At 39.0% G+C, this 26,175-nt stretch overlaps 1 protein-coding gene and 1 long non-coding RNA gene across 13 annotated transcripts in view; one reads left to right on the forward strand and one right to left on the reverse strand.

Moving 5' to 3' along the window:
• Window positions 1-26,175, reverse strand: part of LOC110015706 (uncharacterized) — a 117,893-nt gene that overhangs the window by 32,878 nt on the left and 58,840 nt on the right. The window lies entirely within an intron of this gene.
• tenm2a (teneurin transmembrane protein 2a) overlaps window positions 1-26,175 on the forward strand; it is a 232,788-nt gene that overhangs the window by 16,178 nt on the left and 190,435 nt on the right. For 7 of the 12 annotated variants that reach the window (XM_020706715.3, XM_020706718.3, XM_020706717.3 and 4 more), the window contains exon 2: window positions 4,303-4,490. The exons of 2 other annotated variants lie outside the window; for them this stretch is intronic. The gene's annotated coding sequence lies outside the window, so the exon portion shown is untranslated. Of the gene's footprint in view, window positions 1-4,302; window positions 4,491-26,175 lie in introns of those variants that run through there. 3 more of the 12 variants (XM_078953681.1, XM_078953683.1, XM_078953684.1) reach the window with 1 other exon arrangement.

The following is a 26,175-nucleotide window of genomic DNA, read 5'->3' on the forward strand; positions in this document are numbered from 1 at the left end:
AACAGCAATTTAAGTCCACACCAATTGTCTTTTTCCCCATTAATCTTAATTGAAAATTAAAATATTGTTATTTTCAGATGCTGGTATTGTCAAGTGACACTGCAGCTGCTTAAACAAAAACAAAAAAAAACATTAAAAAAAAGTTTAAATACTTTTTTTTTTTTTGTCTTCATTTGTTGAGTTTTCAAGTCATTAAAAAATTGATCAACACTAGGGATTTAATCGAAGAGATTTGGCCCTTTAATAACATACTGTAAATTATACATGTATGTTCCTATATCTTCACTTACCTAAAAAAAAGTTACAAATGAAGTATTTTAATAATATTAAATATATTGTTTTTTTGTTCTTTCTTTTTTTGAGTACAGGTAAATCATTAAGGTTCAATTCAGTTTAGCTGGTATAAAGGTCAAAGAAAAGCTGTTATTTTGTGCATAAACAGATGAGTAATTCAAATGGCCAGAAACAGACTAATTAGGCAATAAGTCACAGCAGTTAAAATAATTATGTTGCCAGCTCATTACAGTAATAATTCATTGTTATTTGACTTGAGCATCAAGGATGTTGTTGCCAAATTAAGGGCTTAAGGGGTTCGTCCTGCTGCTTTAGCACTTGCAAGTAGGGGTTAAAAGCTTTTTGTTTTTAAGTAGCACCTTGAAAAATTACCCTGCACCTGTCATTTCAGTAAATGCTTCATTTTGCCATTGAACTTTAATAATTCATGTAAAGAATGGAGCTGCAACCAGGAGAAAAAAAACCTGTTTATTTCATGTGGTAATTAATGAAACATTAGGTGGAAATAGGATTTTTTTTATAAATATTATCACTATACCATTTTTGGTATCTAAAAAAAAATATTCTGGATTGATTATGGCTCTTTTGTGTCAAATTAAATTCATATAAGGTTGTTGTTGCTTTTTAAAAAATCAATTTTAATTTTTCCTAATCTTTCCAAAGCACACAGCCTGCAAAAAGCTATTTAAATGTGCCTCAGAAAAGAAAAAAAAATGTTTAAAAAATGTTTTCTTTAACGTATTATTTTCATGGCTTTAGTTGCATGGATTTTAATGGATTTGTACTGTGCAATAATAACTCCAAACGGTTTCATTTTTCTCGCGACTGCCTGTGTTTTATTTCCAAACAGGGTTTTAAGAGCCCAAAACAATCTCAGTTCAGTGGTTCTGGAGCAGAATATAAATAGTCTATAAAATCAGAGGAGCAGGAGCATGGGTCATGGCACTTGCTGTTTTCTCGAGCTTGGTCTAACAAACAGCTTGAGGACTATAAATTCTCCTTTTTCCATATACCTGAGGGAAGAGCAGTTTGGCTCATAATTTCATGTAAGAAAAAAAAAGAAATCAGGTCAGAGACATTCTGTCAGGTGTGTGCTTATGGAAGAATCTAACACTACAAGCATCTAAGTTATCGTTACAACCATCGGCATCAGCCTTATTAACTCATTCTTTGATCAGCTCTGACAGCACATTTTATTTCCTGCCAACTGGGATCCAAAACTCCAAAATACAATAGAGTCGCATTAGTGTACATTTTCAGTCGTATAACCAGCAATACATTTCTCCCTAGAGTGCTTATTATTACATTTGTTTTCACATGGCAACTGTAAAAGCAGAGATTTTCACATTTCTGACACAGCAGGCTAAAGTAATGTCAATTTATTTTAGTCGTGTTCTCTCCAGAAGCAAGCTGTAAATATTAAATGGAAAAGCAAAACAAAACAAAAAAAAAGATTTAAGAATTAATTTGCTTTCAGACGTGTGTTTGTTTCACATTCAGGATTGCAGTGGGGCTTTTAAATGGTACAATCCTGCTGCTTTTTAATATCTTGTGTGATCTGTTTGCGTCCTAAGCTGCTAATAGCAGAAAGGAATCAGGAGAACACAGCAGGGGAGGGGAGGAGCTCATGTAATGGATTGGTTACTTTTTGTCCCGCCTCTGACAAAAAAAATTACAAGGGAAAAAAAAGGAAATAATTTTTTCAGTATTTTTCTTTCACTGGATTACTCTCTTTGAGTTGTATTCTTTGGCTTAGGTGAGCATTTTTCTCTCTGTCTGAGCATTTCAGGTTATTTTCTGTCTGTGCAGGGTTGAATTTCAATACCCCGATTTCACCTTGGGCAAAAAGATGGGCTGCAACCAGAGAAACCTGTCTCTCAGTAAAGTAGTGAGACTTTTTTGAACAATGAAACCAAAAAGAAGTTTTCAAAACCCTGAAATAGTTGGGACAGTAAATGTGTCCAAAACTTGACAGGATCCATATTAACTGTTTAAAAAAAAATCTGGATGATTTATAGAAAAATGTGCTCAAACCTAAACCTTATTCATTTGTCTTGTGTTACTTACGTTGCTGCTGAGTGTTTAGGTAGATAGTTGTGACATCACCCAATGGTTTGTTTAGAGCTTTTTTGGCCAGTTTTTTTGTCTTCTTACCTGGAAATGGTGTGCATTAAACCTTGACCCTAATAAAGAGCGGGGCAAATGTTGAAACGTGTCCAGTCACACAGGAAACAAAAGACTTCAGCTGAGTTGAAGCACAATATTCGTTTAAAAAAAAGAAAAAGAAAATGATGATGCAAAAACAAATGTTGCTATCAGAGGGTTAATGTATATATTTCTGTTGCTTAATTTGGAGTTAATAGGAACTGGCTTGTATTTGTAAGAAGCCTCCTAGTGATTGCCCAGTATACTGACCTACTTTTATTTTTTAATTGGCTTCAAACAGGAATTGCAAATGTTTTTTGCATTGTTTAACACTCATTTTTTTCTCTCCAGGAATTATTTAAACCTTTAACTCTTCAACCATGACAAAATCATTGAAAAAAAAAAGTTTTTTCTGTTAATTATTGCCTTGGGGAGTAAATATTAAATGGTTTTAATATTTTTTTTCTAAATGTGCCCTACTGTTGTGCAGGTTGAGCAGGCTGTTAGAAAGGGTTAAAAAAATAAAACCAAAAAGTTCAAAAGACCCTTAACTCTTTAATTTCTTAACTTTTAGACTTTCAATGTTTTAGTGATTATCTTTCAAGCAGTTTTGTGCAGCTGGTTTTACATTCAGGGACATTGGGTATCGGGTGTTAATGTTCACATTTTAAGTCCTTTACCTCATAACCTGGGGATTATCAGGAAAATCTGCTGCTTCTGCATTCATCTGTGAAAAATGACAAAACGGCAACACGAGCTAAAAGATGCTTTCGAGGCAGGAGGAATGTGTAATCCAGATTTTTCTCTCAGTTCCACATGGCTGAAGATGGGACAGGTAACTGACAAGAAACCTGTTCATTTATTCACGGCATTCCCGATCGTCTGTAGGGACGGCACAAATCTCTGTGGCAAATACTAAAAGCTGTAATGTTGCACAATGTTGCATAAATGTTTTAGAATCACGCTGCTTGTTATGGGTCAGACCAAGGCTCAGAGGACCAATTTAAACTGACTTATAATGGCATCTTTAATGCTCCAGTCTGCATGAAAATAAACAAGTCTGTAAGATGGAATATTAAATGCAAGGTATTACTGCTTATTCCCAACGAAACAAATTGATCCTTTTATGGCATTCAATGTGTAAAGTGAGGTGATGGCTATTTTACGACCGTCACTGTGGGAAAACCTGTGAGCTGCTTTTTATGACCTTTCAGTCATGTTGAATTTTTGTGGTGGTCCGATCAAATAGAGGTCTATTCCCAAGTATGTTAGCATGCGGATTCAACAAACGGTGCATCTGTGATCTCTGCCTTAGCAGTGAAGCTGATTTCTTGATCCGGCAGGTTAAGGACGGCTTTGGCTCTGCGCTGCTGACCCATCTGGACTCTTTTCTGGGTTTCAGTCTGATCCCTGTACTACTGAATCGAGGGCTCATGTCTGCTTTGACTACAGCCAGGCATTACAGCTGCGGCAAAATTTGAATGTTCATTGACCCAATATATCTCAGTCAGCTTCACGTGGTTGTAATTCTGTGCCAGATGTGCCTCCTGCCTCAGTCATTGCACGACCTACAGATGAATAACTTAAATCGTTATTTCACATTTATCGTCATTCCTTCTGTTGTTGGTGGTGATTTTGACTCCTGTCCAAATATTGTTTTTTCTCCACTCTTATTCGATTCCCCATCTTATCCCAGAGCTCAAGCGTGGTGCAAGCCCCAGCACACACTTGGAAAGCCAAAGAGGATCAGTGATCAGATCCACTCAGATTACTACCTTCTTTTTCACCCTCTCTTTGTGTCTCTTCCCCCACCCCCCCACCCCCTCTCTGCCTCCCTCCTTTTTTATGTGTACCTGCGACCAGAAGGCAGTGCTTTTCTCGAACTACACTTGGACAAGGACAAAGCAGAGACACACAAGCGCAGGCAGGCAGACGAGGCTGCAGGGCTGGTCGCATTTAAGAGGAAGGATAATGTCAGCTGACCAAGGCCTTGGTGGCTTCCAGTCATCCACGGCTGACAACTTCACTAACATCAGCTCAAGTATACAGTGGTAGGACAAAAGCAGCTTTTTTTATTTTTTTTTAGCTTTTAATAGGGAACCCTTCTGTGTGAGTGAAGTAGCAACAGACAAGCATAAAAGAACCAAAAAAAAACCTCAGGAAAGCATCTGAGGGTCTCTGTGTTAGGTACTTGAGTAAAATTACAGGTGGTATAGTCCAGTGTAAAAATCCTGCTTCAACTGTAACAAAAGAAAATAACATTTTCAGTTACATTTTTTAAGAATCTTTTCATTTTGTTGTGCTTAAAGAACTTTCTAACCCCTCACTTTTTGAGAAAGCTTTCATTTGTCATTTACCTTCATTAGTATCTTTTTGGTAAAAAAAAGCTAAATGATTGTTTTTTTTCCCCCATCATACTGAATCAAAAGAATAGTGGGTGGGGTTTCAAGTTAAAAACAAAAGACCTAAACAACTTTTTTGTAGTACCTAATGATCAGATTTCAGTAATTGACAAACATTTGCACATTTTTACCTAGCTAAAAATATATTGCGCATGGTTTTATTCACAGAAAAAGCAAAGCTCAAAAGAAAAGGGCTGTGCCGATGCTCTGACAAAGCTTATTTCTTTACAATCTCCAGCAGCTTCTATGAAAACATAGAGCTATTTCACACCTCTAAATACCCTTTACTCCTGAATTAAGGTATATTCTGTGGTTAAGGTCAAATAAGCTATCCCAGCATCCAGCAGCAGTATCTTTACCTAGTGATGCTCTCTTAAACATCACATATTTTTAGAAAAAAAAAAAAATACAGCAGGTTTGTTGGGAATGAAGGTTTAACTAACTGATTGGTCTGCAAAATGTTGAGAAAGAAAACACATTTATAGATGATAAACCAATATAATCTGGACAATAACATTTTCCTCAATTCTCAATAACTCACTAACTAACTAAACCCTCTGTTTTTCTCCTATAAAATAGGAGTCATTGTTTCCGCTGCTGCCCCCCCCCCCCCACTTCTCTCATTACAGATCTCTTTATTGTGCAGAATAACTGCTATAATTATATAAAAACTTCTCTGATTGTTGATGGTTAAAGCTGAACATAAAGCAACTAAAACATTCAGATAAACTGCGGACATAAACAAGAACTTTCTTCCACTGTTGAAGGTTAATAAGCTTTGTCAACTCTCAGACTTGTTTTTTTTTTCATGGCCATCAAAGATGAAGCAATGGAATGCATGCAGCTCCTTTAATGTTCTGTCTAGGGAAACAAAAGCCAAAAACTTAAGCCCTCTCTTACTGTTTTTGTAAAGAGTTCTGTTAAAATAAAAAAAACATGACTGATGTTTGAGTCCAGACGCATTAAAACTCGAACAATCTTTTTGTTTTATTTGTTTGCTCAAACTGTTTTGTGTGAGTGTGTGCGTGTGTGTAGGTGTGTGTGTGTGAGAGAAATCCTCGCTGTGCCCTCACAGGAATTAGCTTAGTAATAATTTAATAGTTTAATGAAATGACTAATGTAAAAGCCAACCTTCAGAACACCTGAGTTTCTCCAAAGGATTATGTTTTCGCCCAATTAAACTAACTAATGGCACATCATCATTTGTTTGGTTCTAACTCCATCCATTTAATGTACATTTTATAATCCCCTACTGCTTTTCCCAATGCCTTTGGCTAAATGTAAAAGCAGTGTGCCTCTTGTGTTTGTTTGTTGTTTTTTTTTCCTTTTTCCAAATTTGCAGCTGCTGTCACTTTTAACCACCATCGTACCTTTACCGTCCCGAGACACGTATGGTTGGTCGAACTTTCAACAGCTAGCCTTTCCTTAAAAGAAAATTAGAGAGATCTGTAAAGTTTCAGAAGAAAATTGAGTTTTTATTTATATTGCCCAATATTATAACAGGGTTGTTTCAACAGGCTTCCTTTAAATGTACAAAACATAAAATCAGTTATTAAATACAATAGCTAATTACATAAACTGGGCATCCCTGCCCTTAGATATCCCTGATATTCCTTCTCAGTAAGGAAAAACTCCTAAAAAAAATAAAAAGAATAACCTGATTACAGGGGAAAAAAAGAAGAAACCTCAGGGATGTCCACTCCCAGGACGGACAGGCAATGTACCAGGACTGTGGTCTAGCAAACAAACAATTCGCAAACAGCAGAAAACAAATAAATAAATAAATAAAGATCTGCATTCACTTTGGCTCTTGTTACTTAACTCCCAGTCATCCTCCCACACACCAGGCCAGCCAGCCTCATGACACCATTCCACTTAGCCCACACTCCTGCCGGAGGATCCAGCTAATAACTCACGCAGCCAAAGCACGAAACAATTACTTTCAAGAAGATGCAGAGGAATCAGGGGAAATGATGGGAAAGCATAACCTTGAGAGAGGCTTTTCTTTTAACCCCATGTGGTCAGAGTAATGCAACCAATAATAATGAAAAATAAATACATCAGCTGGGTTTGTTTAAAAATCTTTAGGTTGATCTTATATTGTTTTAGGCCCTTCCCTCTTGTTTTCCGGAGACAAAGATAAAAAAAGAATGAGGTAAACAGGCGGTTAACTAGTAAAATAAAAAGGTTCTTCTAATGTGTCTTAATTTGAAAGGCTCACAAAAAGGAAATCATTCAAAGCAACTAGTATGAGGCATTCCCAGCTTTTATATCTGTTCCATCAGACACAGACTATTGGAAAAAAAAAATATGGACTCTTGTAAACTAACCTTTGAATTCTATTCTATCTAAAGGATAAGTGATGCACTTGATGGTAAATCATCATTCTGTGTCACAGCCATAGCCATTTTATGAAGGTGATATTCCTCAAAGATCAGTCTTTTGTTAGATGATTAAAAAAAACATTAAACAATGTTTTATCCTAATCTCCCTATAGAGGAAAATTGCAGAACAATGGAATATAACATAAAATGAAGAGCTGCAATACGTACGGAGTGATCAAAGCACTGTTACTCATGCTGATGTGTGATTGTGAGTTAACACACACATGTGTGGTAAATTGCAGTTAAAAGGTACATTTCACTAATAAATTACAAACTCATGAGTATTACTGGTTGGAAAAAGCAGCTTAGGTTGGGTTTTTTCCTTAATTTCTGTGCAAATCAATGAAGCATGTTGGAAATTCAGCTTAACGTCCCACTCAGATCATTTTTGATCTATTTTAAAAGTGTTTCCATATATTGCTGTTTTTTTTGTTTGTTTTGTTTTTTCATAATGATCATGCTGTTTTTAGCCAAACCAAGAAAACCTGTCGTTTTCTAGGACATAGTCTCTGCAGGGTGGCAGTAGTTCATCAGTAAGTCTCCTCTTGAGTCGTGGGTGTGTTGGTGCAGAGTAAAGGCCCGTACACACCGGGACGAATGTCGCGCGCGATATTCGCCGACGTTTAACGCCTCGTGACTAAACAAAAGGCACCAATGTGAGTGTGCACACCGACGCAAAAGACGCCACGTGTAAAAGCGTAATTTTTTAAAAAACGCCTCGGGTTCGTTTTATTGATTTGATGCGCCGCGTCAAAAACTATACGACCATTGAGAATGGCGCTTTTGCACACGTGTCTGGAGCTTCTGAAGTTACAGTAAAACACAACTTGGGGGTGCTCAAACACAAAACTGTCTTGCTGAGCACACATACGTCACGGCAAAGAAGATATACCTCAAGTAGCGTCTACACTGCCGCGAAGAAATAAGATGAAGAAGAGGCACTCACTGACGGACATTCTAAAATATCCCCGAAAACGCTCATGATACATTTTCAGCTCTTGTACCAGTCGATAAAACTCCCCACATTCTTCTCTTCTCGTAACTATGGGATGTACCCAAAATCGATGTCTTTTCCGGCGTCTTTCATCATTCAACAGAACAATAATTTCTTCATCGCTGGAACTGGAGCTAGAGCTACTGGTGCTGGAAATATTCATGTTTTCTTTGTTTGATTCTGACAAGCGCGTAAATACTTGCTCTCTTCTTCTGAGTGAAAAGTGACTTTAAGAAGTGTAAAGTTGCGCACCGCCACCTTGTGTACAGGGGTATTTCTGTTTTACATTAAGCGCCATCTAATGTCAGGGAATGAAATTGCATGTTCGCTCGGCTCATCGTCAGCGAAAATCGCCTGGGTGTGAACACAAAAAACGTGTTGAAAAACGCTGGCGAATAACGGCTGGCGAATATTCGTCCCGGTGTGTACGGGCCTTAAGCCTGCCTACCATTTACCATCATCCTTTTGTTTACACTCTCCTGCAAACTTACAGCCACTCACACCCTCAACCTTATATTAATGGCGAGGAATGTCAGAGCTATCCAGCCGTACAGTTTTTAGCCAGATACCAGCTCAGACGAGGGAAATAAAGACGTTACTATAGATCTAGTTGTAAGGATGTGGCACAGGGAGCTTGTCCTACACAGGGAGCTCCTACATCAGCATTTTTAAATGGCATTTATTTTCGTCTGCTCCTGATTCACAGCAATTTAAATAAAGAAATGCATTTTAAGTTTATTTTCTTTACATATGCCCTCCATTAAGAGAAAAATACCAAATGTTTGTGGTGTTAAAAACGCTGTTTTCATTGAAGTGCGTCTTTCAATGACAGAGTTGTAAAGTAAAAATGAAGCAGAAATCATTCCTTTTTTAGGAATAAGTTTGAGTTTGATTCTGTGACATTTGGTTTTATTTTCCAACTCTATTTAAGCATTTTCATTTTATTAATTTTTTAAGAAAAGGAAAAACCTTAATTTATTAATTCATCTTCTAAGTCCGTTTCGTCCCTTTCGGGGTCGCATGGCTGCCGGAGCCTATCCTAGCCACTTATGGGCAAAGGCAGGGGACATCCTGGACAGGTCGCCAGTGTGTCATAGAACATCCAAACAAGATTTTGGTCAAATCTTTGCTATATGGAAAAAAAAAAATTTCTGTTTTCCTACTTAAACAGTAAAATTATTTTCATTTTAAAACACGTAAATGTTTCAGACCATAGAGATCCAGAATTCCCATCCTTTTGATGTAGAATTGTTGGAGCCAGTCCTAGTTCATTGGTCAAAATATTGAAGAACATTCTGGACATAGTGAATTAAAGTAAGTCAGGCAAACACTCTCTGCTGCAATCAGTTTAGGACTAAAAATTACAACAAGCATGTTTTTTTTTTTTTATTATTATTAAACTCAAAGCAAATGCATTCAGATGTTAAGAAAACTGTAACTTAAAAGCTTCAGGCTGAACAGAGAACGTGAGAGGTGGCTCACAGGTAAAGTCCAAAGCAGTGAATTAGGAAGAAAAAATAGTCAAAGTTTGAATAAACCATGACAAAATTAGACCTCATGCAGAATTGTGATATAAGGCTTTTTGGGGATCTTGAAAACTAAATGAAAATCTAACAAAATGTTAACTTTTTCATTTACAATTTGTGCCAAATATCATGTAACAGCTTTTTTCATTTAGATTTCAATAAAGCTGAGGAAATGACTGCAGACTTTATTGTACTGAATATGGCTAACTAATGAAAATTTGAGATGGGAAGGCTTTTTTTTAAACTGGAGTGCCATCATGTGATGGCTAAAAATGCCAAATCAATCAACCTTGGGTGGAATAAAAATTGGATCTTGGGCTATTAGATGAAAAGACACAAAATCGTTGGCAAAACCTTAGGTACATAATGGCTTTGAAGATGTAAATTGTACATTTATAATGCTCAATTTGCATTGGATGTTTACATGTCTGCATGCGTGCATCTTGGCGGTGAGAGTCTTCATTGCTGTACTGCGGTTGACTGCAAAGAGCTCATTTGAGAAAGTGCAATTTGAGCAGAGATCAGGGAATTCCTCTGTCATCGTGCTCATATAAATCATCTCTTTAACCATCCAGAACCCCCACCTGCCACTAACTCCATAGCAGATAAACATGTACACAAAAAAAATTATAGCAAAGGGAAAAAAGGGATGTGTGACTGTACTAGGCAATGGCATCATATTGTGAGACTGAAGAGGAAGAGGAAGATGAGGTGAGTGAAAAAGAAAGGGGAAGAAGATGATGTGGAAGAGACATGGTTCACACAGGTTGGCAGAGTCCGTGCTGAGTCAAGCGGTACCAAGTTGGTAATTAGATTGGATAGTGTTTTGGGGAGGAAGAGAAATACTGAGGAGTGGTGTGTGAGTGTGAGGGGGGTAAAAATCCCTGTTTCAGTCAAGAGTGGCTACAGACGGTATTAAACGCAGCTTAGTTGAATTCAAAACCTAAGCGAGATTTAAACCCTATAATGATTAAAATTGTCTACTTCTATTTATGTGAGTTCTGCAGTAAGGTGTTTTAATCTGATATATAAATATAGAAATGAAATGTCTGCACACTACAGCAGGATCCATGTTAATGACATCACTCTTGTTAATGTTCAGCCTGAATGGGAAAGACAGAGAGAGATGGAAAGAGATAGAGTTGTCCGATAGTTGTATTACAGTAATACCTCGGTTTAATGGATGTCTGGTTGGGAATAAGGCTGTACTCAGTCCAATTGAGATTGTGTTGTGTTGAAGGGATGAGGTGCGCCCCCACATAAATCCTCTCCCAGATGAGATGGGGGTGTTCAGAAAGAGGGAATGAGCAGACAGAAAGAAAGGCAGAATGATGCTCACAAATCCTGCTGAGGATTTCGCTGTTGTGTCTTTGTGTGTATTGAGGGGAAAGATTGATGGGAGAGGGGGGATGAATCCCTCAGATCAGTTCTGTTAATTCTGCTGTGTTGTCTATGTGAAGTGTTTGCTAGGAGCTCGAGACGGAGGAAGCGCTAATGTTTCTAAGATGCAGCTCTTTGTAGGATGATAATTGTTTTTATGTTTGCTCTTCTCAGTCTTTAGCTCTTTTTGTTGCAAACGCGCCTACATTCATTGCCACTGTTGGGTTGGCATTGAGAAAGTCAGATTGAGGACAAAAGAAGATAAAGGGGAACAGCTGGAGGTGGCAAAGGTTAAGCAGCAAGTGGTTAGGTGGTAAAGTAACGATTCCTCAGCTAAAATTTGTAGAACATTGAGAGAAAATAGAAGTACCAAAAGGATATCTGAGCAAATGTGGATATAAGAAAAAACTTTAGGGATAAGAAACTAGGTAGTACGAACAATATCTAAAACATGGCAGGAGGCACTAAGAGACTCTAAGGACTTTATTGGGTTTTTCGAAGTCCTGCAGGAAAGGGGAAGGGTCATGTTGGCCTCGTGTAAACAGCAGATGTGCAAAGTTGCTCTCACACACCACCGACCTCGACTGCAGCGAGCTGCACAGTCGAGGAGTCCTCATGTCCTGCAGGCCATCTGCTGTTGCCTTAGCCTCATAAGCTTAAGGTCTGTAAAGACATTGACAGTGACAGCTACCTTACGCCTTCAGGATTCAGGTGAGATTAAAGCAAGTGTTGTTTCCATTAGCTTTTACACACAAGTCAGCAGTAAGACAAGCAGGCCCAGGCACGCTCCTGCTCATTAGTTGTGTGGACTCTGTACTGGCAGGGTCTTAATTGTTTTTTCTCTTTTACTGAGCAAGTTCATCAGTAATCATTAGAAGGAGCTCAAGCAGGTGGGGTACTTCTTAACTTTGTCGTACCGAGACCAGATATAGGCATCGGCAAGGGGGCCTAAATGCCCCATAATGCTGTAATTGCCCCCCACCCCCCAAAAAAATTTGATGGCCTGCAAAAATCCACAATTAACCAGAAAATTATAAAATTACCTTCCCCCGTGATAAATAAATAAATAAATGAAAAAAAAACTAAAACTAAGGAAAGATGGACAGATAGATGGTCAAATGAAGAAGCAGACATGGAAGAAAAGATAGTCTTTACGGAGCACAAACCACTGTCCTGCCAGCCCCTTTCCCAAGCCCGGCAAATGCAGAGGGTAGTGTAGCGGAAAGAGTGTTCAACATAAATTTAAATAGAGAAGATGAACTGATATGATGATAGCATGGTTTTCTATGCATTTTAGAGGCTCAGAGAAACACGACACCCCATACTCTCAGCACCCCCAGACTTGCCCCCCTACCTCATATTGGCGTTAGCTCTTATCTGGGCCTGCGTAAGATGCACAAAACACTTACAAACATGTCCACGCAAATACCCTTGTTTTAGTATTTTCCTGAAATATACGAGGGTGGAAAAGGCAAAAGAAAAGAAAAAAACGAATCAAACTGAAATTGAAATCAAATTTCCTTGCACTGAAATTATCAACTGTTTTTCCACAGAGCTGGTGGTTTGTAATGATGTATGCTTTAGGTTTGTCAGCAGTATTGCCTGCGCAGTACAGAAATGTCTCTCTGTGCATAACCTATTCTCATGCTTACTGTTGCTGACATTTCAGCTATCCATTTGGGAGCATGCTGAGTACTGAAAAGGTTGTCACAGCAAAGTCACAGTCAACCTGTCTCTCCCTCTCCCTCACTCACTCAGTGCCTCTTCTCCTTTGCATCTCCATCTTTCTTCATCTTTTCCTCTGTCAAATTCTGTCACTCAACGGGTTCATTTGTCAGACTTTTGTTCCTGTATTTCCCCTCTGATTTCTCTTTGTCTTAATTGTTCTTTCTCCTAACTTCTTGTCTGCTTATTATATACCACATGGTTATTACAAACACCCACACTGCTCTTTTTAGCTGCAGTAAATGAACTGAATGATAAATATGCTTTGTTGGCTTTGAACTTTTTGGTATTTGAAGCAGGTGAATTTCAGTTTCATTCATCTAAAGTGGGAAGCACCACAAGCTCCCTGCCCCGCTCCATTCCACGTGCAGACAAATAAGCCATGTGCGTCTTTGTTTTCCTTGTCTGAGCTGGAATCTGGCTCAAAAATGTATGACTGGATTGCTTCGATATTGCTGCCATTTTTGTTTCACCGTTAATGATGATGGGCTTGTAAGCTAGCAGGAGAAGGCATAGACAAAGAGATGATAAGTATGGGACACCACGCCACCAGTCTACAACTCTGAGGCGAATTTCTAATGAACTCCGGCCGCACTGCAAAAACTATATCCTAGAAAACAATTGTTTTTTTGATTTTGGCTAAAACAGCATAATCATAATTAAAAGACCACTGGGAACGCTTTTAAAATATATTAATAGAGGATCAAAAAACATGTTGTCAGGCTTTCATTGTGTCTAAGTTGCTACAAATATAGCAAAAGAAAGCTAAAACATGCAAAAAAAAAGGAAAAAACATTGACTTTTGGATTTGATGTAAAAAAAATGAGTTAAAAATAAAATTAAACAGACGGACATGGGTCACAAGTTGCACAATTGGTTTTGATTTCAACTACAATCATTTTAATTGGTGTTTATAAAAATGTTTTCAGTATAAGTGCCTTTGTTGTTTTTATTGTACGATAATTTGTTGCTGGTTGGTACGTAATAGAAGAAGCCACCCCCTGGGGCAACCTATTTGTTTGAGCTGTGTGATCTCACAGCCTGCAGGGCTGACAGAAAAGCTTTACAGTAAAACCCCATAGTCTGTGTGTTTGAGTGTGAACTTCTCTAATTCATTTACTTTTCCTGTCCTGAGGAAATGTCGCAGTACTCAGGGAAAGTTTGCCTGACCCCCCCTGGGGAGGCCTGACTTCTGTCTTTGTGATTATGTATGTGTGTCTGTTTGTGTACGAAAGCCAACAATTCAGTATGTTAAGAATAGCTGAGGGGAATGAACACTTTGGCTCTCTGTAGGGATGCATGAGCTGCAAACAAAGAGGGAGCTGTTGTGCCTTAGTCCCTCTTTCAGTCACAAAACTGGCAAAAAGTTCAGTATTTAACTATACATATTGCACTTTTGGTTGATTGAAAAAAATACTGGGCCTGTAAAAGAAGTTATGAAAAGTTCAATTTACAATTGTACTTTTGCTTTTATTTTGAATGTTGACTGTTTGTTATTTGGAATATGATTACTATATAACATTTCACCCCACATTTTTTAAAACTTGCATACTCTACACAGCAAAACGAACCAATTTAAACCAGGGCTATATGTCCCTGAGCCTTCACACTAATGTAGCTGGGTTAGGTTCTAGCAGGTCCCCTGATCATGCATAGGACATAGTGAGTATTAAAAAAAGAATGAGTTAATTTATATTGTTGCATCCTTTTCCCACACACCGATACATAGTCTGCGTTAAGTTTCTTTATTTTGTAATTACTGTAAAAACTTCCCACCCATTTGTGTTTTTATAGAAATAAATGCTTTGCACATTAATTTCCTTTATTTGTCTGTAACCCCCCCCCCACACACACACACACACACACACCCACACCCCCACACACACACATTTGGTTTAATCCTGCTTTCCCGTCTGTCTGACATTTGTGTTGATGTGGTGAGTGACAGTGAATTGATGAGGGTATAGAGCAGTAATTAAATCAAGGTCTACGGCTGTTTAACATGGGGTATCCAAAGGTGACAGTGTTCATTGACAAAATCCTAAGCAAATGTCAACTGCCACTTTCCAGTCCAATTTAATATTATTTACCAATGCTGTCAAGCTAAATAACTCATTTGGAGGCTGTAAATTCGGAATGAGGGCCAGCTAAAGAAAGCCATGCACATTTCAGGCTAAAATAAAAAGGAAAGAAATGAACACACCCCACCTCTTTCTTTGATAATGCCTCTCCTTTCCCATCTCCTGCCCAGTGGCAATCTCGGCTCTTCCTCTTTTGGCCCCTTAGTTTTTGTACAATTAATGCTGCTGATCTCCTCTTTCTATTTTCTCTACACCAAAGAAAGGGAAAAAAAAAGGGGAAAAAAAAGCCACAGGATGCATGAAAAGCTAAAGGATGGATGTTTCCTCCATCTTTTGTATTATAATGTGCACATTGAAGCTATAATATACAAATCTTCAGCAACATGTTCTCTCATTACAAAAAAATAAGTTCAGCAAATACACATATTGCGCTAACTTTCCTATAATATTGTCAAAAATATGCACTAAAAGCACACATTTAAACACACGTATGGTAACATGTGAGCAAAACCATGCTTATAAACCTCTATACATTCACACTAAATTTGCATAAACCAAGAACATTACCGCTCTGTTATGCAGGCTAAAATTAACATCTAATTTGCTGGAAAATAAGCTTTTGACACCATTCAGTGTAAATCAGTCACAGCAGGACCATAACTGTGTTTATCGTCCAAAGTTATCATGAAAAAATGGAGGAACAACAAAAAACATGAGTCTGTGAGACAAAAAAAAAAAACTCAGAAAAAAAGATAATTTACTGCGGTGATTCCAATTTGGCTTAATTACAAAGCAAAGGATCAATGTGAAGAAAAGAGTGCATGGTGCCAGTTGCCATGGAAATGAAAAAATAACTCCAGTAGACAGAGGTCAAAGTTGAACATTTCTTTGTTATTATATATCCAATGTTTAAAACAATGGGAATATACGTAAAAAGACAGAAAATGAAAATGCTTTGAGGGTCATGCATAAAATAATAAAAAGAAAAGACCACCTTAGAAAACCAAGAAGTTAACTCAAATCCATGAAGCTTAAATATTTTTGATCAACTCACCAATCAAAAGACAACCATTGAAAAAAGTCCACTCTGTGCAAAATCTAAGCAGATAATAATAATAGCAAAAGGTCAATTTAATATAGAAAGAAAATTTAGATTATTATTTTTTGTTTTGTTTGATATTAATGGAAATGGATCCGGACAGGGAAAAACAGTTTGTTGTGAAATAAAACACCTTTGCATCACAAAGGAGCGTCCTTGAAAGAACAAGGCAGAAACCTGGTACTTCTTCCAACTGTCAGTGTGCATCAAGTCTTCAAGGGCAGAGATGAATGAGATGCAGAATCAGTGAAAGTTACCTCATCTCTTCGCTCAGATGTGCTGTAAACCAAAGCCTCGGTTGAAATGCAGATAGGCATTCTGTTGTGCTTGCCCTTGTTCCTTTATCTTTGTTTTTTTCATAGATTCTATCATCTCCCTTACCAAAAACTGAGCAACATTTGAGGTTCTTTTAAAAGGAAATAAACGAAAATACACAGGAAGAACCTTCAGCACGTGACACACTTGGAAGCTGTCTTCCTGGACCTGTATGTGGCCGCACGCTCATGACCAAGAGAGAATCAAATAACTGAAAGGTGTAACTCGGGCTAAACATGAACCTCAACATGAACCTCCAGTTGCCCGTGTTGTTTTGGACAAGCAGCCTCAAAGCACATGGACACACACACACAGACTGCTGTGGCCACTCATTTGCATGACAAAGGCTTGGTTAATTATTTAAGGACTCTTATTTGATCAATACAGGAGAGCTGTATCCGACTGCAGGGACAATCTGAGCCACTGGATTGTATAGGTCTTCATTATTCATGAGGAGCACTGAGTGAGAGGAGGGAAGAAAAGAGGGAGCAAAGTGGTAAAGAGCGGCAACAGAGGAGCAGGGTATTGTTTCTTGTGTATTAAAAGTTTTTGTGTGTGTGTGCTGATGAATATTTTAGAGGATCTGAAACCTAGATGGGATCTATCTATCTGTGGAGTTGACAGAAGAGGGGAAAGGTCAGGTGGTGACACTGCTGCTGCGGCAACTGTGGTTAGCCTAAGGGGGGAGGAGGTCACAAGACTTCAAGTGTTGAATTTTAAAATGGAGAATACAACACTACCTACATTTGATTTTTTTGTCTGCAGTGATCAATTCTTCCAATGTAAAAAAAAAAAGCTTATCATGCACAGTAATAATAACTTATACACTGCATATACAGTGCTGTTTATTTATAGCACCACCGAGTACTATTTGGCTTGGCTTCCGTTTGCATGTTAGTCTTATGCATTAGCCATAGGTACGTCTGCTTTCCAGCACAGCCAGGGGGCACTTATCTAAAAATAATCATAATCCCCCCCAGAGTAGGAGTGCGTGAGTGACTTCTGTCTTCCCTCTTCAGTCCCCTCAGGCAAAGCCTGGAAGGGTTGGAGGTGGAGGGATGAAACGTAAAGGCTCAAAATTGTTTCTCTAGCTTTTTTGCACACATATAAGTGCACACTGCCCTTTTTTTCTGTTTTTTTTATTTTTTTTTCTCATTGCTGTCGAGAAAGCTTCATCTCAGGGTATGCAAAACTCCTATTTAGAAATACCTGCAACAGTGCAAAACAGAAAAAAAATAATAAAAGATAAGTGTTCCCTAGATGGAAATCTGTTAACTTTTATTTACTTCTTCAGTGGTGCAACATGCAGCTCTTTTAGATCTGGCTTCATCAGGGAAATATTTTTTTATGTGGCCCTGATGCGGCTTAGCTTTTTTGCATAGCAGATGAGTTCTGCTTCTGTAAAGTGTGAAGCTCGCATAAAGAACAGTAAAAAAAATCCCCAGAGAAAAGGCTGCTGGAGAAATCTGAGCGTATAGATCTAAGTCAAAGTGAAAGAAGCTCAACTTTGTTAATTTTTTTCCCTTTAATCCCATGTATCAACTTAACAATTTAGCAAACTTTTTACTGGGAAAGTTTTTTGTTTTGTTTTTCTGTTGGGAAAAGATTTTAACAGGTCAAGGGTATGAAAAGGCCCTCAGAGGGGGTCACTTTTGAACTAGGACAGTACATAGAGGCTAGGTGTGAGGCAAGATGGGAATGTAGGGATTTCTCTGGGAGTGGCGGAAAGAGATTGGAAAAGAGTTATATTTGGTGAGACACCTTGTGCTCACCTTTGTGGCATCTGGAGAGATGTTACTGATGTCCAACCTGTGCACTTGCATGTGTGGGTGAGCGCTTGCATGCACATTTGAGTATACGTTCATAATTGGACCTAGTGGCTTGTTAGACTTTGAGTCTGCGCTGTCGTCATGCCAACCAACCAATCTCCTTTTGTGTCTGTCTCATTTTGTGTCGAGATGGCAACTGCATGGAGATGCTTCACACAACACAGCAAAATGCAGTGAGCCATTAGACCTCAGTGTGTACAGCCTTTACCGTCTTGGGCTGAGCTCTTTGTGCCCTTTTTCGAATTTTCTTTTCCCCTGTTCCTTACAGTAGCTCAACACTTTACAGACCCCTGATGAATGTGTCAGTGACTCCTGCTGTATCTCACCCGTGCGTGTGTATGCATGTGTGGTATCTCTTTGGAGTGTTACAACTATGTCAGTGTGCTAGTCTCATTAAGAGCTTACTCCTGTTCCTGGACACCTCTCCGATCATCCAACTGGACTGAGACGAGCTGATCCCCACCAATCACAGCACCCGCTGCGCTGACATCTGGAAAGTCTGAGATGAGGAGGCAAAAAAAGGAACCAAAGACAAAAAGAGGATAAAAGAAAGAAGAAAATAGGCAAGATGGGATGGAAACCCACTGAGAAAGCATGGACATAAAAACAAAAGCAAAGTTATGATAAGTACCTAAGAAAAAAAAAGTTTAGCCGATATCATTTATTTAGGACATTTGTTGATCTTTGTTATATGTACATTATACTCTATGTGTATGCTGATTATATTGTTCAGCTAAATTAGTTTGATCCAGTTAGATTAAAACCTGGCACACTCACTCAAAATATTGCTATTGTATTTTCTTGACTATAAAATTAAAATTCCAGTCTCAAAGGATTTAGAAATAATTACAGCCTAGATACAGTGCTCATCATCAGTATCTAGTTTGAATCAAAAAGCATCTTTCTGGCACTGATTTATGCATCTAAATTCAGTGGATGCAATTATAAATTCCTTGAAGCTAATTGACCAGAGGTCATGCGTTGGCCAAATTCTCAGTGGGCGGGGTCAGAAAAGCTCCAGTCCAGTCCAAACCGGATTTCAGCTTTGTCCCGCTCAAGAGCTGAATTTGAAGAACAGCTCAATTAGTCCCTGTAATGGATTAGTAGGTGGTACGCAAATGCTATCCCAGTGGTTCCGTCCCTTTGATGCTCTCATAATTGTTAACTGTGAACTTTGCATCAAAACCAATAACCAGTCCATCGCCATTATCCCCTTGCCTCTGTTGCCACCGGCAACCGATAGAGTCCCTTTCTGCTGCCATGCTTGTATGTGAGAAAGACAGACTCGGTGAAAAAGCAAGAATAAAAGAGTGTTATGAAGAGTGGATCAGAAGAGATATATTGGATTTTAATCGCTCAGGGAGAACAAAAGAACACATGCTGGGTTGTGACAGATGCAAATGTCAGCTGGATTGTTTGATTTGAATTGTTATGAATGGAGAATACCTATGCCAGTGTTTTTCTCTTAAAATCTTTGCATGTGTGTCTGTTCGAGGCTCACAGCAGAGCTTAAGCAGATATGAGCAGCCCAAGGATGTTCTCAATCCCGTTTGCACATTTTCCTTCAACTCTGCACAATATGTGTCAGCCTCTACCATGCATCTTTACCTGCACTCGTTTGCTCACTCTTGTAAACATGTCGTTTTGGGGAAGGTGAAGCGAAGGAGAGGAAGCACTCCATGCAACTCATCACAGAGCTCCCTGCTACCGCCTCATCTCCTCAAAGAGTTCTGGCACCCCGCTGGGAAAGATGAGAGGCTTGATTACAGTCAAATTAGCAAATGAGCAGGTTAATTACAGAGCCAAATTCCTGTGTAAGGACTGTCATTTTTCTAAGAGATGCTCCTGCTCAAAGAGCCTAAAGTAAAGAGAGGGAGAGAAGAGAAACAGGTTTCTTTTTTTTCTTTTTTTCTTTTTTTTTACATTCCCTGTTTCTGACCATCTTCACTCTGTAGTTTGCCGTTTGAGGTTAAGGGGAAACGGTTGCATCAATAAGCTATTATTTTTTTTCAGGACACTTTCCCTCTGCATTTTCTTTTTCTATCGCTTGCTTCCTCTCACTCTGGAGACTGCATCAAACCCCTCACTCCAGCTTTTTACCCACTCTCCCGCTCTCCGGCTTTCATCCTTCACTTCACAGGAACCTTTGGGACGCTTCAGATTTTTTATTTGCTACAACCACATATACATCGCTCAAAGTTTGCAAGAACATTGTTTCATTTCTCACAAAGACAAACAAGATCTGCACGTTCTCTGTAAAAAATAAATAAATAAATAAAAGTAATTAAGGACTTTTCTTTCTTCGTGATTGTTATTTTGCAACCTCGTTGCTGCCGGCCCCTTTTGATCCGTCTGTTTGTGTTACAAGCCCATGACGTGTGATAAAGAGCGATGAGTGCTGCGCTTTCTTTTGGACAACTGCCATCGGCTATCTCCAAGCCTGCAGATAGCATTTGTCTGCGCATGTGAGCCATGGATGAATTTTGTGGGCAGATGTGAATGAAGTCTGGAGCAAATGGAGTGAGAAGCTGAGCAGCTGGCAGAGAACAAGGAGGAGGCTAGTGAAGAAGACGGGAAGAATCGCACACATGCACGCCCACACGCGCACTCGGGCAGTGATGAATCGAGACGGTGGTGCACACAAGACGTGACATGACTCACACCAGTTCACTATCAGATGTCATTCGTGTGTCATCTTGGAGAAAACCTACTGCAACACCGCTAACTTCATTTCTCCTGCCTTGTCACCCCCTGTGTCATCATCTGTCATCAGTTCAGTAAATTAGAGTTTCATTGCAGCAAGTGTTCCTTGGGAATTTGTCTCGGATGTTGTCATATCTCTTAATGGACCTGAAGTTGTGAAAGTTGGCAGTTGGCTTTTTATAGATTTATGAGTGCTGTTGCAGCCAGAGGGAAACACATCAGAGAACTGTGCAGTTTCTAGAGGGCAGCTTTGAAAGAGCAATGTGAAGATATCTATAGTTTACCCATCAATCATATTTTAAAAGGCTAAGAGATCTGAGTGTCTTTCTTTGGAAGCTTTACAGAAGTATATCAGCACCAGTTATCCTTTTTAGATCACAGCGACAGTTACACTGACCCTCTCAATTTATCCTTCCTTTGGCTGTTTTTCTCCATACATACTTCCTCTTGCCTCTCCTCCTCCCACTTAGACAACTCTGTTGTACTTTTAGCCCAATCCAAATGAATTGAGCTGCAGCACTTATGTCAAAATGAGCCCAGTCGATTTCATAAATGTAACTATGCACACTTTTCATGACTGCAGTGCAAGCTATTTGCGGGAAGCCTAAACATTATAAACAAATAAAGCAGCTGTATTGCCTTCAGGCCTTTGGTTAGGAATGCACTGCAGTGTCTGGTGAATGAGCAGCCAGCGTGAAATCCAATATAGACCTCTGTGTGAAGGAGGAGGGAGAACACTCCAATCCAATCTTCATCAATAAAGCACTTTACAAGACTGGTGTGGCCATTGCAGCCAAAATACAACTATTATTTTGGCCACACCATGCCATGTCTGATTGTACTGAAACAAGAACAACAAAAAGCATTCTTATGCGGTTCTTTCAAAGGTCCCCATAGATCTTGTGGATGTAAAAGATGTCCTCCATTGCTGCTGATTGCAAGCAATGTGTGCCATCTTAAATTTTTTTCCATTTGATAGTACAGTTATGGCTCTTATTTTAGAGCTCTTCCTCTAAATATTCACTTTACACTGGTAATGAAGACATAAAACAAAGATTGCATTGCAATTCATATTGATCTGGTGCTGTATATACTTATATATGTACTTTGTTAACCCTTGAAAGTCCTGGTAAAGTCACTCTAGCATGGTAGAAAGGTAACTCTTGAAAACCTCAGGGTTTCACATGGCTTAAAGCCTATTTAGAGCTCTAACTCTGCCCTGTATGCTGTTTATCTCTTATGACTGTCCTAATGATTTAGTATGGCATAGGAGCTCAGACAAATAAATCACCAGGGTTCTGGCTGCTGCAAGACATGCACCCCCAGAGGACTCTTTTCTCCTTTCTGATTTGCTGCAAAACCCATTGGTTACCATAGAAACCCCTTTATCACCGGCAGTTATTGGGACATTGACCCAAAGCATGGGCCAGGGCTAAGTGTGATGACCTCACACCATTTGTTGCAGGGTGCCTTTCACTAACTGTGCCGCCGTTTCTGGGGAGATGTGCTCTATGAGACCGCACACAAAAGCTGAAGCACTCCCCTTTCCAAAGCCTTTTTGTGTTGGTTTATTTGTCTCAAGCACCCTGGTGGAGTGTTCTTTTTTTAATTCATTTTTTTCTCAGTGAAAAAGTGCACATTGCTGCATACATATTAAAGTGCCCACACAGAGATCAGACATAGTATAAAGGGATAACATTCATCTCTCCTTATGAATGACCTTGGAGGATCATTTACGGCCCCTCTTCCCCATTTGCCTCCCCCAGTGTCAGGTTTTCCCCAATTGCAAATGCTGTTGCTGCTGCCAATCGTACATAACCACTCAAACAGCCGCACATTAATTACCGCAACCTCTCTCTGCCTCGTCACCACAAACAGTATCCATCTTGACAAGTCATTTATTCTTATTTTCAATTTTACAGACTTATTTGCAATAATAGAAGAGAAACAAATCAGCCAATTGGATGTGATAGCTCATTTGTTTCTGTCATGCCAAAGTGGGACATTGCTTGAATTAAGATTTTAAAGGATCAGCAGTCAGAATACTTGTTGAATAATAGATAATGTAACATGTCTACCCAATTGGGAAGGTTATTATGGCCCGCAGCGCTCACAGAGTGCAAGGACCATATTGTAACTGGTACGAGGGTCGAACACTCAAAAAGTCCAAAACGTCAAAAAAAACGCGTCAAAACGCCAAAAAATGGGGTCAAAAGTCGCCCAAAGCACAAAACGACACGACAATTGTGTAACACAACAAAAATACACACACACACGCACAACACCAACGCAAAAACGTCAAATTTGTAATCGCAAAAATGACGACAATAACACGAAAAAGCCCCAAAAAGCCCTCAAAAGAAGGGTTTAAAGCCAAAAAGACCTGCCCAGCCTATAGTAAAAGACAGGCCGCATTGAAATACATAGGAAATCCTAACCGCAAAAACTTCTATATTGTTTCTGCTTTGTTTCATTTTTATTATTATTATTACGTTTCTTCTTTCTTACTGCGTCTTTGAGCTCAAATTTGACCCCCGCCACATACTCGAAAACTCACCAAAATTGGCACACACCTAGGATAAATTCAAAATGAATTTTCGGCGAAGTGAACGCCCCCCCCCCAAACCCGATGACCTCACAGTCGGCAAAACCGTAAAAAAAATGAATGGGGCCGAAATCTCAAATGGAGCCGATTTTTTTTTTTTCAAGATACAGTTACGAAACCAAAACACGGGTGTTGGAGATATCCTAAAGAAGTTTTGAAATCATTATGGGATGGCCACACGACCTACGGCTTGGCGGCCATTTTGTGGCAAACTCAGAGAAATGGCGATTTTCGTGTTTTTTCACATTATGGGAAAACAACACTTTTGTTCAAGCGATTTTCACGAAATTGCATACACGTGCCACTAACACGATTCTACAACTGCCAAAGAAGTTTTGTTGACCTTTGACCTTGGGAAGGGGCGGCCATCTTGAATTTTCAGAAAAAAACACCTTTAGTAACGTATACAAACGAAAACTCGTCCTAGGGATTTTTATCGATCTTTTTGAAACTTCTCGGGCATCAATGGCAAGCTACTGTGGACAAAATGTTGGAATTAGAAGTTGTAGAATTTGAAAGGCGTGCGCGTGGCGAATTCGCAACCGTCGCCATTTTAGCTAGCTCGCACATATTTTATCGGAATAGCCTGAAACTGAAATATGCGATACCCTGGCCCACACTGAACAAAACGATGTCACATACGACAAAATCAATAAAGGAATGTGGCCGTGGTAAACAAAAAACGATCGCAAAAAAAAGTGCTGACTCGGCAAAAAAAAAAAAAATCAGATTTTATTTTTAAGAATCGGCTAACGAAACCCAGATAACTTTGTCGGGTATATCCAAAGAAAGTTTTGAAATCATTACGTGATGGCGACACGACCTACGGTTTGGCGGCCATTTTGTGCCAAAATCTGCCATTTTGAGTTATTCGCGATTTTACACAATATGGCAAAATAAACTTTTTTTCTAGCGATTTTGACGAAATTTGACTCGCATGTCCCTAGCGTAAGTTTACAATCACCTCTGGAGTTTCGTCGACCTTTGACCTCGGGAAAAGGCGGCCATCTTGAATTTTATATAAAAAACACCTTTACCACCGGATTCAAACGTAAACTTGTCGTTGGAATTTTCATCAATCATCTCGAAACTTTTTGGGCATCAATGGCAAGCTACTTTGGAAAAAATGTTGGAATTAGAAGTTGTAGATTTTGAACGGTGTGTGCGTGGCATGCTAGCAAAGTGGCGCACTGTTATAACTCCCATGCATTTCAATACAATACAGTGAAAATTGAATGCATGCATTCATACCTGAAACAGATTACATTGAAAAACATTGGACATGGACATATAAGGAATGTGGGCGTGGTTAGCATTAAACCACTGTTGCTAAGGACGACAAAAAGTTTACTTTTACCGATTTGTCCGAAACTGACGTCAATCTGTTCGTCCTCCGGAGGGGACAAAAACATAAAATGGTTGCTATGGAGATAAATTCAACAGAAAAGCCGTTTTACTGAGTGGTTTGATGGTGCTGATCGCTATGCTAGCACTTTTAGCTATGTTAGCATAGCTAGCATAGTTAGCATGATTAGCATTGTAGGTAATGTGTTTTTCTGAGTCAGTTAATGATGCTGATCACTATGCTAGCAATTTTAGCCACATTAGCATAGCTAGCATAGTTAGCATAATTAGCATTTTAGGTAATGTGTTTTTCTGAGTCAGTTGATGATGCTGATCGCTATGCTAGCACTTTTAGCCACATTAGCATAGCTAGCATAGTTAGCATGATTAGCATTGTAGGTAATGTGTTTTTCTGAGTCAGTTAATGATGCTGATCACTATGCTAGCAATTTTAGCCACATTAGCATAGTTAGCATAGTTAGCATAATTAGCATTTTAGGTAATGTGTTTTTCTGAGTCAGTTGATGATGCTGATCGCTATGCTAGCACTTTTAGCCACATTAGCATAGCTAGCATAGTTAGCATAATTAGCATTTTAGGTAATGTGTTTTTCTGAGTCAGTTGATGATGCGGATCGCTATGCTAGCACTTTTAGCCACATTAGCATAGTTAGCATTGTTAGCATAATTAGCAAATCCAGCCTTGACTAGCTTTTAATTTGCAGGGCTGTGAGGGCGGTGAGGTCAGCGGTGGTGCGTAGAGTTGGGCGTGGAAGGCGGGTTGCGTCTGCGGGCCATACAACGCCGCTTGCGGCTTTAATTCATGTTATTATCTATGGATGACTGATTCTTTAGGCAAAAGATTTTGATGAATTGCATTTTATAAAGTTTTAATTGCCTTTTGACTGTTTTTTATTGTAAAAAATGATTCACTCAGATGCAGGAAGTTAATCTAATTACATCCTGTGTTGAAGAAAACTGAAAATATAGTTTACAGAAGCACATTAAAGTTTCCGAGTGCCAAAAGCCTGTTCAGTGTGGAGCAGCTTAACTCCAAAGTTTGCATTAATTTATTTATTTTTCTGTCTGACATTGTACATGGAGTCTTTGTAAGAAAACTTTTTTTGTGTCCAGCTACAATGCAAAGGGGCCTTTTTAAATGCATAACAGTCGTTCTTCAATCTCCCTTTCTTACCCCTCATTTCACTTATTTTGTACGTTATCCCACTCGCATATTCTCTAATGAAGCTAAATCTAGCATGTTAAATGGGACCAGTCAGCTACATCATTGGTGGCTGAGTGTCCAAGATTGACTTCTATTGGTCCTGAAGGCACAAACACTTGACGACT

Source organism: Oryzias latipes, chromosome 10 (assembly GCF_053564925.1).
Source record: "Oryzias latipes strain Hd-rR chromosome 10, Olatipes_Hd-rR_3.1".
Classification (NCBI taxonomy): Eukaryota; Metazoa; Chordata; class Actinopteri; order Beloniformes; family Adrianichthyidae; genus Oryzias; species Oryzias latipes.